The sequence below is a fragment of the Dunckerocampus dactyliophorus genome, chromosome 2, assembly GCF_027744805.1.
Source record: "Dunckerocampus dactyliophorus isolate RoL2022-P2 chromosome 2, RoL_Ddac_1.1, whole genome shotgun sequence".
Taxonomy (NCBI): Eukaryota; Metazoa; Chordata; class Actinopteri; order Syngnathiformes; family Syngnathidae; genus Dunckerocampus; species Dunckerocampus dactyliophorus.
Window position 1 is genome coordinate 50,703,031 of NC_072820.1, and position 12,393 is coordinate 50,715,423.

Genomic DNA, 12,393 nt, shown 5'->3' on the forward strand with positions numbered 1-12,393 from the left:
CGGTGAGGAGCGGGCAATTTTCCGCTACGGCAAAGTTCATCACCGCTCCAACAACGGCCAGTCAAAGTTTGGCGCCGCTAGACGGAAGTTCGTGGACGCTTGGGTCCGCTGCGCCAACGCAGAAATCTTGAACGCTGGACCACTGCTGCTTCGCCAGCTTTGCCCGGGCGGTGATTAAACGTTGCACAAACTTAGTTGGAGCGGCTGTAAGCGTTTTACGAGCGGACACGGGATTGCTGGAACGGTGTCAGGCGTTGAAGCAGCGATGAAGCAGCGATCCATTGCGGTGATGAACTTTGGTTTGCCGTTGGTATGGAGGTGTCGGAGGCGGAGCATAATTTGGCTATAAATACAGGGAGAAATGGCCCAGGAGCCCATTTGGAATAGCCGTTGAGTGCAGACCTCAGTTATATCGAATTTGCTCAAAGTTACAGTAAAACTGTACTACCATGGATGCTGAGAGACTTGCTATGATTGGTGCACTAGTCCAGCAGCAGAATCAGAACCTCCTTAGATTGCAACAAACTGTTGACAACACATAACAAAGGTTGTGTGGGTCAGACAGTTGTTGTGCCAGTTGTTGTGTTTACAGAGACACACTAGAGGGCACTGTGGGACTGCGAATGAGGATCCACCACTCAGTGGGATACACGAGCCTTCCAGCAAGTCATGAAGATGCCACCAGCCCGCATGCGCAGAACGCCGCTCTATCGACGCCCGAGTCACCGCCAAACCAAAGTTCGCTACCGTTAAACCAACACTAAAGCAACGGCGGCTTCAGCGGTGCACCGCTAGGACAACGCCGTGTTTTCTCTTTTTTTTCCCCATTTTGTGCGCGGTTACGAGCGGTGATGATTTTTTTCACCGCTCCAGGGACGCTACAGCAAAGTTCGGGCGGTGTGACCCGGGCTTAAACTGCAGCCAAACTCCAGACCAGCGCCAGATTGTACTTCCTGACCACCCGCTCCTTGCGCCCGCTCAGTCCGGCTCCTTGCTTCCTTACCCTGCTTTCTGGCTCAACCCCTTGCTTGCTGTTTACCTGCTCTGATAGGTTTGCCTTCAGTGTCTTTTTGTTCATACTTTTGTGTTTTTCCCTGACAGCCTTTTGCTGTCAGTGTTTTTCGTTAGTATTACCCGTAGTGGATTTTCCTTTGTTTGTACTTTGCTCCTGTGGACTCCTTTTGTTATATTAAACCTTTTTACTTTACACTTTTTTGGCTTTGTGTCTTGCGTTGGGATCCAAGCCTCCCGCCGTGACACAAAGTCATAATATTATAAAAAGAAAATTAATGAAGATTATTTAAAAAGCAAGTTGAGGTATTTGGAAAATAAAAATAAACAACAGCAAAAATGGGCAAAACAACATCATGTGTTGTTTTGCAAAATATCTATCTATCTATCTATCTATCTATCTATCTATCTATCTATCTATCTATCTATCTATCTATCTATCTATGAAAACATTCCACACGTCCAGGGCTTCAAACTAACATTCCGAAAATGCCAACTTTACCCGACATTCAAACTTTTCCTTTGATCTTAATTACTCGAGTATTTCAACATTCCAAGCCATCTGAGGGCATTCACTCACGCATGCGAGTTTTTCCACCATTTTTTTATTTATTCCGCCATGTTTGGTTCGCTAGCTCCTCCATTTTTAAACTGATTCACACCACTCAAGCATCAAGTCGTTCAGCTCGTTCGGGAGTTCTATGCGACCATTTCAGTTTAAAAAACAAAAAAATACCAGATTTTTAAAAATTCCACAGAATTTTTCTAATTGAAAATGAGAAAATCATTTTTCACACTTCCACCATTCGCACATTTCCCAACCGATTCAAACCTTTCCACCATGAAAACATTCCACACGTCCAGGACTCCAAACTAACATTCCGAAAATACCAACTTTTCCCGACATTCAAACTTTTCCTTTGATCTTAATCACTCCACTGCTTCAATGTTTTCCAACCAATTCCGACAATTCCAACATCAAGTTGTTGAAGGACAATGAAGGATATCTATTTTTCACATTGAAACATTTCACATTTTTCCCCAAATCCCAATTTTCCCAGCAAACTGATCAACCCAAAGATATTCCTTTGATCTTAATTACTCAGGTTTTTCAACATTTTCCAAGCCATCCGAAGGCATTCACACACTTGTGAGTTTCTCCACCTTTTTTTGATTCGTTCCCCCATTTTTTGTCCGCATACTCCTTCATTTTTCAACCGATTCACATCATTCAAGCATCAAATCGTTCAGCTCGTTCGGTAGTCCTATGAGACCATTTCAGCTTTTTCCCCCAAAAATTCCTGGATTTTTTTTTAAATTGAAAAATTCCAGAGTTTTTCCCATTGAAAATGAATGGGGCATTTTGTCACACCTCTGATTTATTCCCCCATGTTTTGTCTGCTAACTCCTTCTTCATTTTTCAAGCATCAAATGGTTCAGCTCGTTCGGGAGTGCTCACCCTCTTAACCCAGACACCCCCTGCACAGCCCCAGCCCAAATTCCACTAAAAAACTCCAACACTCTCCCGTCTAAATCTCCTTTCATTCAGGCCCACCCACCCCCAAAGCCCCCCTGGAGTGGTCGCACAGCCAACATCACTGACTGTCAGAAAATGCTCCAATCCTCACTTTGTTATTCCTCCAGACCTTCTGTATTCATCTCCTTCCAAAGTGGAGGCAGTAGAAACAGCATTGCACTTTTCCTTCGTCAGCGTGTTTGTGTGTTGATGTTGTGGACGATACGAGCCACATATTAGTGTGTCAGTCTGCATGCTAAGCCCAGCACTGCAGGGTGCCTTCCTTATTTAGGTCATCATCACACACACCAGGTCCACTGGATACGTCTGACATCTGCTGTGGGTGGCCTCAATCATGGACGTGACACGATGCACACATGCAGTCATGCTAAACATGCAAGGATGCCGATGATGATTCTAAAAGGGTCAAACTGTGCATCAAAGCGTATCATAGCTGGGATGAACCCCCAGCTCGGTTCTGTCGTGCTGCTCCGTAAACGTCATCTTCTGGTTCAGGGGTCGGCAACCTTGGTTTGGTTTGGTTTGGTTTAATTTATTTCGAACATGCATATGTCCGAAAAGGAGTCGGAAGATGCAGAGCTTATTTAATCCTACCCCCTTTTTGTAGCACATCAATTGCTAATACATACATGTGTGTACATACACATACAAACACGGACATACATATAGCTACACTTACATCTGCACCTACACAAGTATGCACATATATACATATACAGGATACACATATACAGTATACAGGTACACAAAAAAAATTCTCCCCCCTTTTTTCCTCCTTTTCCTTTCCATTTCCCTATCTGTTTATCCTGTCCTTCCTCTCCTGTTGATATCCACATCTTCTTTGGTTTTGCACTGCTAGTGACACTGAGTTTGTATACACGAGTTCCTTTTATTAACTATGTCAAGGTTATTGCAATTATGCTTATTGTCATCGTCATATGATCTTTAATATGCATCCACATCACTGATATCTTGGACAACAAGCACTCTTGCGACTCCTGGATCTCCTTTTAGTTTGATGTAGATTTTCCCGTTAGTGCTCCAAGTGTTTTGAATCTTTCCTTGCTTCCTCAGGTCTCGTGCTTCCTTGGCGATGTCGGAATTGTGTTTTGTGAGATGCTCATTCATGTAGACGTTGGTGCCTCTTAGCTTCTTTCTCTGTTTCAGCAGTGCAGCTTTGGATTCCCTGTTGGTGAACTTAATGATGACAGGTGTGGTGTTGTTCCTGCCATGGAGTGGGATGCAAGTGTCAATACTGTTGACATCGACATCCACCTCCTTCGAGTGCAGGAAGTTAGCAATCTGCTGCTTTATTGAAGGAACATCTCTTGACTTGGGTGTGATTTGGAGCCCTGTGAGGACCACATCATTCATTCGTGCCATCTGATCCATCTCGTCAATGAAGTTTTTAATTTGCTCCTTGATATTCTCCTTTGCTTCTTTCTCTTCCTCAAGGGTGGTGCGAAAGTCTGCATTATTCAAGATTCAAGATTCAAGAGAGTTTTATTGTCATGTGCATAGTAAAACAGCAGTAATACCATGCAATGAAAATCTTATTCTGTTCATTCTCCCAAGAAAAGAAAGAAAACACAAGAAAGAATAAGAACATAAGAAACATAAACATATATACCAATAAATTGTTGTATTGTATGTACTTTATTTATCCCACAGCGGGGAAATTTACTTGTTACGTTATTAAATTAAGCAGCAACAAAAAGAAGAGACATTCATACAAATAAATATACAAATAAATAAGTAATAAATAAATAAAGTGCTATGAGTGTGTGTTGCATGCGGCGTGTGCGAGTGCTTCGTTGAGAAGCCTGATGGCCTGTGGGTAAAAGCTGTTTGCCAGCCTTGTGGTCCTGGACTTCAAACTCCTGTAGCGTCTGCCTGACGGTAGGAGTGTGAATAATGAGTGTTGTGGATGTGTGCTGTCCTTGATGAGGTTGTGTGTTCTTCGTAGGACTCTAGATGTATAAATGTCTTGCAGTGAGAGGAGGGCTGCCCCAACAATGTTCTGTGAGGTCTTGATCACCCGCTGGAGTGCCTTCCTATCACGTGTTGTACAGTTACCGTACCAAACAGTGATGGAGGCGGTAAGGACACTTTCCATAGTGCATCTGTAGAAGCAACTCAGGATTGTGGTGGACATGCCAAATTTCCTCAGTCTTCTCAGGAAGTACAGTCTCCTTTGGGACTTCTTCAGAATTTGTTGGGTGTTGTGAGACCAGGTGAGGTCCTCGCTGATGTGTGTGCCAAGGAACTTGAAGGTTTTCACCCTCTCCACCTCAGTCTCATCAATAAACAGGGGTCTATGTGGCTCCTTTTCCCTTGTTCTTGGGTCGATGATCATCTCTTTAGTCTTATCTGTATTGAGAAGGAGATTGTTATCACGACACCAAGCTATGAGGTCCGCCACCTCTCTTCTGTATGATGTTTCAACACCACCAGTGATCAGTCCGATGACTGTAGTGTCATCCGCAAATTTAATGATGCTGGTGTTGTTCTGGGAGGCCACGCAATCGTAGGTGAAGAGCGTGTAGAGGAGTGGACTCAGCACACACCCCTGTGGGGTCCCAGTGCTCACAATTCTTGAGCTGGATGTGCGATTGTGGACTCTGACTGACTGGGGCCTGCCTGTGAGAAAGTTAAACACCCAGTTACAGAGGGAGGGTGACAGGCCAAGTGTGAGGAGCTTATTTGTGAGTTTGTGGGGGCTGACTGTATTAAAAGCAGAGCTATAGTCTATAAATAGCATTCTGACGTATGTGTCCTGGCCCTGTAGGTGAGAAAGGGCTGTGTGGATGGCAGTGTTGACTGCATCATCCGTGGACCGGTTCTGGCGATATGCAAACTGTAGAGGGTCCACAGTTGCCGCCGGGATGCTCTTTTTGATGTGGGTCATGACTATTCTTTCAAAGCACTTCATAACAATAGGAGTGAGTGCTATAGGGCGATAGTCATTCAAGCAGGTCACGTTGCTCTTCTTGGGTACGGGCACTATGGTGGTGGACTTAAAGCAGGTCGGTACAGATGCTTGTGCAAGCGACAGGTTAAATATGTCAGCAAGCACATCAGCTAGCTCTGATGAGCAAACCCGAAGTGCACGTCCTGAGATGTTGTCTGGACCTGCTGCTTTTCATGCGTTTGTTTTGTTCAGAACCCTGCGCACATCAGCTGATGTCACCATGAGAGGTGTGTCCTGTGTGCTCCCCAGGTTCAGCCACCCTCTCTGCTCATCAGGAGTTTGGGTGTCAAAGCGGGCATAGAACTCATTCAACTCATCTGGAAGTGTGGTTTGGCTGGACCTGGCTACGCTACTCTGCTGTCGATAGTCTGTGATGTGCTGGAGCCCCGCCCACATGCGCCGAGGGTCTGAGGTGGAATAGTAGCCCTCCAGCTTCTGTCTGTACTTTTGGCCTCTCGTATGGACCTCCTCAGGTCATATTTGGCCTTTTTGTAGTCATCAGCGGTGCCCATGACAAATGCAGTCGAACGAGCACGTAGCTTAGCCCTTACATCACAGTTCATCCACTGTTTTTGGTTAGGGTATTTTCTGTAATACTTGGTGGTGGTAACAGTCTCTATGCATGTGCTAATGTAGCCAGTAACAGCAGAAGCATATTCATCCAAATCAACAGTACAATCTTCCCTCCCCGCTGCAGTTTTAAACACATCCCAGTTTGTGCAGCCAAAGCAGTCCTGAAGTACTTGATCAGTTTCTTCATTCCACACTTTAACTGTCCTTCAATAGTGCCTTGATATCATCCTGTAGAATGTTGATATCATTGCATAGTGCTCTATTTTCTTCCCTGGGGTCTTTAGCGTCTTTAAGATCAGTACGTGAGGCAGCTTCCATATGGTTTATAGCCTCCTTGAGAGCAGTGCACAAGGCAGCATTATCTTCCAGTAATGCCCTGATATCATCCTGCAGAACCCTAACATCCTTGCAAAATGCTGTATTTTCTTTACGGTTTATCGCTTCCTGAAGAGCAGAGCGCAAGGCAGCATTGTCATTCAGCAGTACCTTAATGTCCTCCTGCAGAGCCTTGATATCTACCAAAGGGTATTTAACCTCCTTAAGAGCAGCGCTCAGGTCTGCAGTTTCATCTTGCAACTTCTTGACTTCTTTTCTTAGTTTTTTGATAGACTTGTTCTGTGCTCTATTTTCTTCAGACTGTATCTGTACAGTTGAATGCAGCTTCTCAATTGCTCGCATTATTTGTGGTAGAGTGATCTCTCTACTCTCCAAGTGACTAGCGATGGTTTCGTTGAACTTTTTGGTAGCATTTTTCCACTCTAGGTATCCTGGAATATTTAGGTATCCTGACTCTGTTTTTATGTCCACATCCACTTCAAATTCAGAGCCAGAATCATTTTCCTTTGTGTTCGACATTGTTGCTAAGCAACCTCTTTGAACTTCAGCAGTTAGCTAGTTAGCTAGACTTGCTAGCAGTATCAATACTTGTATCTGTACCTCTCGACTATCCAAGTTAAAGTTGGGGGATTCAGCAAGCAGCACTGATCTTGTGTTCATGAAGTGTCGTCAGGAAAGCACCAAAATAGTTACAATTTCCAGTATCATCAACAGAGCTCCTGCCATACACGTCCTTCCCCGTCAAGGGGAAAAAAAAAAAAAAAAAAAAAAAAAAAACCTTTAGCATCAAAGGAGCCATTTGGGCTCATTTGCAACAAATTAAAAGCCACTTGCAGCCACGAAACCTGTTTGAGCGCTAAATTGAAGGTACCGCTTGGGGATGTCAGTCTCTGTGTTGGACTGTTAGATACACACAGCTTACCATGCAATTAAAAAAAACAAGATATTTTAAAAACACAACAGTTCAATACAGTGTGCAAACGATACGATTCCATTAGATACCATTCAACGGTTACATTTGTTGACCTACACTTTAACTCAGCCGTTTTTCAAAAGACAACCCTTTTAGTCGTGGCCATTTGGACGGATCTTTCAAGGCACACAGGATATTGTGTTGTATGGTTTTATAAACATGGAATATACCAAAACAAACATTACACTCCTGTCTTTCATCAGGAAAAAACACGTTGTTTCTACCTTTTTCTGTTCTTTAGTAATCAGCAGTAGAACATAGGTAAGTTTCAGGAAAATTTCAGCTCCCAACTAAAACAGGGCATAAACCAGCTTTTTGTGAAAAAATACATTTCAAGCAAAAATTTAACTTTGGCACAAATATTTTCTGCTTTTGTGACAGCTCAAATACCTAAACACCTATACCAACATAAACAACACAAAAAAGGGGTTGTTTTACATCAAAATAACATTTTATTTACAAATATAACACCATCAACTATTTACAACTTTCACATTTGGAACTGAACAATGTGTGTGCACGCATGCACATGTGTTAACATGTCTCTACAATGCGTAACCTTCCGCACGCTACACTCCTCCACGCCCTCTCACTTCCTCCTTCCTGTCATGTGTGATTCTTCTGTTCACGTGATCCCTGCCAAGCTCTTATCCGATGCACTTCTTCCACCTTGTGGCCGTTTTTATGGCTTAAAATTGCTCTGAAGTGAAATGCGTTAGTGGAGAGAGACCTCTTTTGCCTCTCATGCAAAAAAACGTAAAAGACGTATAAATACATTGTTAGCATCAGGTGTTTGGTTTTATAAAAACGTATTATAAACATATAACGTATTATAAATACTTCTTTGGTGTTGAATGAGTTCATCTTACATTCTAAAATAAAGAAGCCAATTGTATAAAAGTGTCATTCTTCCAGTATTTTCAAATGTCTAAAAGAGCACATCATACCCCCAAGCATGTGGTAAGGCAGGGGTCCCGGGGAAATGTTCAGGCGCAATTGAAAAAAAAACCACCTACAAAAAGCAAATTAATAAATAACTACATTACATTTTATATAAAGGGAAATAAATTTCGGAAATATGGGCCATTTTATTCAAATAGAAATCCCCCAGTTTTTGCATGTTTGCTGTGAGCGGTGATTTGTCCCACTTTGTTGGATGGTCCTTGAACGCACCATATAACTTTGTCCCACACTGCACAGATAGACAACTATACTGTATTTTTAGCCTTTTTCTTTCACCTCGTGTTTGCCGATACTATGTGGGAATGCATGAAGGTAAGATTTGATGACCTTATTATATTTGTTCTGTCCACAACATCAAGTTGCTAGCCTGTTATCACACACATCAAACAAAGATGTTATAAACTTCTCAAACAAAAACAAAGTCCAGGCTCATATTGGTGGATGGTGGCTCTGTATTCATTTTGTGCTTTTAATTTGATGTTGTCTGTCCTAGTTTTACACCACACATAATCAACAAAAAGCATATCATGTACAACGACGACACGCCTGCCAGAGGTTTGTGGGAACGACAGCTGGTTGGTTCGGTTAGGGACCACTACTAACTGGTTAGTTATGTACAAACCCCTCGCAATATCGTGGTTCGAACATCGCTCCCTCACTCTATTGCGGTTTTTCGTATAGTACTTTATTTATCCCACAGCAGGGAAATTCACTTGTTACAGCAGCAAGCAAGATACGCAAGTAAAGAATACATAGTGACTACAACATGGTTCAGGTGGTGCAGGTGTTGTAGAGCCTGATAGCGGTCGGTATGAAGGACCTGCGGAACCTCTCCTTCTTACACCGTGGGTGTAACAGTCTGCTGCTGAAGGAGCTGCCCAGGGAACCCACAGTGTCATGTAGCGGGTGAGAGGTGTTGTCCATGATGGATGTCAGCTTAGCCAACATCCTTCTCTCCCCCACTTCCTCCACGGAGTCCAGAGGACCGTCCAGGACAGAGCTCGCTCTCCTGATCAGCCTATTGATCCTGCTCCTGTCCCTGTCCGTGCTGCCCCCTCTGGGTGTTGATGGACCAGTCCAGCTTGTTGGTAAGGTGAACACCCAGGAATTTGTAGCTGTCTACCAACTCTATGTCCGCTCCCTGGATGTTCACCGGTGTGAAGTGAGATGTTTTCCTCTGGAAGTTAATGATCATCTCCTTTGTCTTGCTGGTGTTGAGCTGCAGCTGGTTAAGCTCACTCCAGCTGACAAAGTCCCTGATGACCGTCCTGTATTCCAGATCATTCCCCTCTGAAACACAACCAACAATGGCTGTGTCATTGGAGAACTTCTGGATGTGACACTGTGTGGAGTTGTGTGTGAAGTCCGAGGTGTAGAGGGTGAAGAGGAAAGGGGAGAGCACCGTACCCTGAGGGGCACCTGTGCTGCAGAGTACCATGTCAGACACACAGTGACGGAGCCTCACATACTGTGGTCTGTTGGTGAGGTAGTATATAACCCATGCAGTCAGGTGTTGGTCTACTCCCACACTCTCCATCTTCACTCTGAGTAGTGACGGCTGGATGGTGTTAAAGGCACTGGAGAAGTCAAAAAACATGACCCTCACAGCGCTCCCGCTGTCCTCCAGGTGTAGCAGTGATCTGTGCAGCAGGTAGATCACTGCGTCGTCCACTCCGATCCGAGGCCGGTAAGCAAACTGCAGGGGGTCCAGCTGAATGCCCACCAGGGGTCGCAGGTGCTGCAGGATAATCCTCTCCATGGTCTTCATCAGGTGAGAGGTCAAGGCAACAGGCCTGAAGTGGTTAGGCTCCTTGGGACGCGGTGTCTTTGGGATCGGGACCACACAGGAGGTCTTCCACAGGGCCGGGACTTTCTCCAGGCTCAGGCTGAGGTTGAACAAGTGCCTGAGAACTCCACAGAGCTGGTCAGCACAGTCCTTGAGGATTCTGGGGCTGATGCCGTCCGGTCCCGGGGCCTTCCTTGCCTTGATCTTCCTCAACTGACTTCTCACCTGATCATCAGTTATGGAGAGGGGAGTAGAGGATGGCTGGGATGGGGATGTGGGGGTGAAGAGTGGTGAGTTGGTAGGGGAGGGAGGGAGGGCAGACTCAAATCTGTTAAAAAACAGATTGAGTTCATCTGCCCAGATCTTGTCCCCACTGGCTTGGTTTCTCCCCACTCCTTTACCATGGCCTGTGATGGTCTGCAGGCCTCTCCAGACTTCCCTGGCATTATTCTGCTCCAGCCGCTTCTCCAGTTTCTTTCAAATGAATGAATGAATGATGGCTGTTTAGTGGTTGACTATGGCCTATTATTAGTCAAAACATATTGAAAGATGAGTTACACGTTGTATTGTGTCACGTCTTGGCAACCACAGGATGCAGAAAGCAGGAACCAACTGCTGCTAAAATGTATTCTTTGAAAACTCAACTTGGCAACAGGTGCGAGTGATAAAGGAAAAAGCAAAGCAAGCAGACACAAACCAGGCAAAACCGGAAGCACTGCCAAAATAAGAGCATCAAAACAGGAACTAAGGCATAAAAAAGGGAAAATAAGCAAACTGTCACGGAGACAAACGCCCAGGTTACAATTGTGGTCACCGGGCATCAGTAATGATATGAGATGACCTTTCACACTGCAAGGAGGCTGGCTACTGAGCTAGCAGAGCCAAGCCGAGTTTTTGTTGGACTTTTTTGCTCTGTATCAGTTTTGTTGTTCCACCTTGTTGTTCCACCGCTTGTTAACAAGCGGTGGCTCTAGCAGTTCTGGTCGAAGTACTCCAAATTCAGTCATATATACGGAAGATGTCAATCTAGAACAGATTCCTGAGACAACCGGAGGTGCTCACCTAGTACCACAACCACCGCAGAGACCCGACAAGGATGACACAGTTAATCAGATGACACAACTGAGTGGAAATATAGATAAAGCAACAGCGAGAGCCTTACAGAAGGTTAAACACCGCGCAAAAAAGCAAGAAAGAAGCTTAATGGAAAAGAGTGAGGATACCGTGATGAATACCATGGAGGATTTTGGAAAACAGTTACAACAACTTGTGGAGAATTCCAACTCCATGCACAGAGTAATTCAAGGTCTGCTAGAGTCTTCCAACGCCATACAAAGAGAAATGCAAGGTATGAGAGAGGAAGTTCAAGGTCAGAGAAGCATTTCAAAATGAAATGAGGATATTAAGGAAGGAAATGCAAGGTCTGAGAGTGGAGAATAAAAAAATACAGGAAAGTTATGCTGCACTGGGAGCCACTCTCAAAAATGAATGTGAAGAAAAAGATAAAATCATTGAGCAGCTGAAAATCACCATAGATGACATGGACCAGAACACACGAATGAATGACGTGGTCGTGACGGGACTTCCAATCAAACCAAGGTCCTATGCCAGAGCAGTGGCGAATACTGAAGAACCAGACGAAATGGATGTCGCCTCAACAGAGCAACAAGTTGTTGATTTCTTGCAATCAAAGAATGTGGATGTAGACATCCAATCTATTGATACTTGCATCCCACTGTATGGTAGGAACCTACTACACCCGTCATCATCGTCAAATTCACTAATAGGAAATACAAGTTTGCTCTGCTGAAACAGGGAAAGAAGCTGAAAGGAACAAATGTCTACATGAATGACCACCTGACCAAGCGCAACGCTGAGATTGCGAAGAAAGCACGTGATCTGAGGAAGCAAGGAAAGATTCAAGGAACATGGAGTGCAAACTGCAAAATCTTCATAAAGCAAATGGAGGACCAGAGGCCAGAGTTCTTGCTGTCAAAGACATCAAGGACCTAGAAAGATATTGAGGTCTCCCAACATGGAGGAAAACAGCTTTAATATGCTACAAGAAGATCTACAATTGGACACTTTTTACTTTACAGATCACAAACAATTGGATATGAAAAAGATATTGATCCCGACTCAAATGTTTTCTCTCACATTACAAACGACTGCCGTTATTATACGGAGGAGCAATACAACAACATCTTCAACAACGACGACAAGTTATCCATCATACACATAAA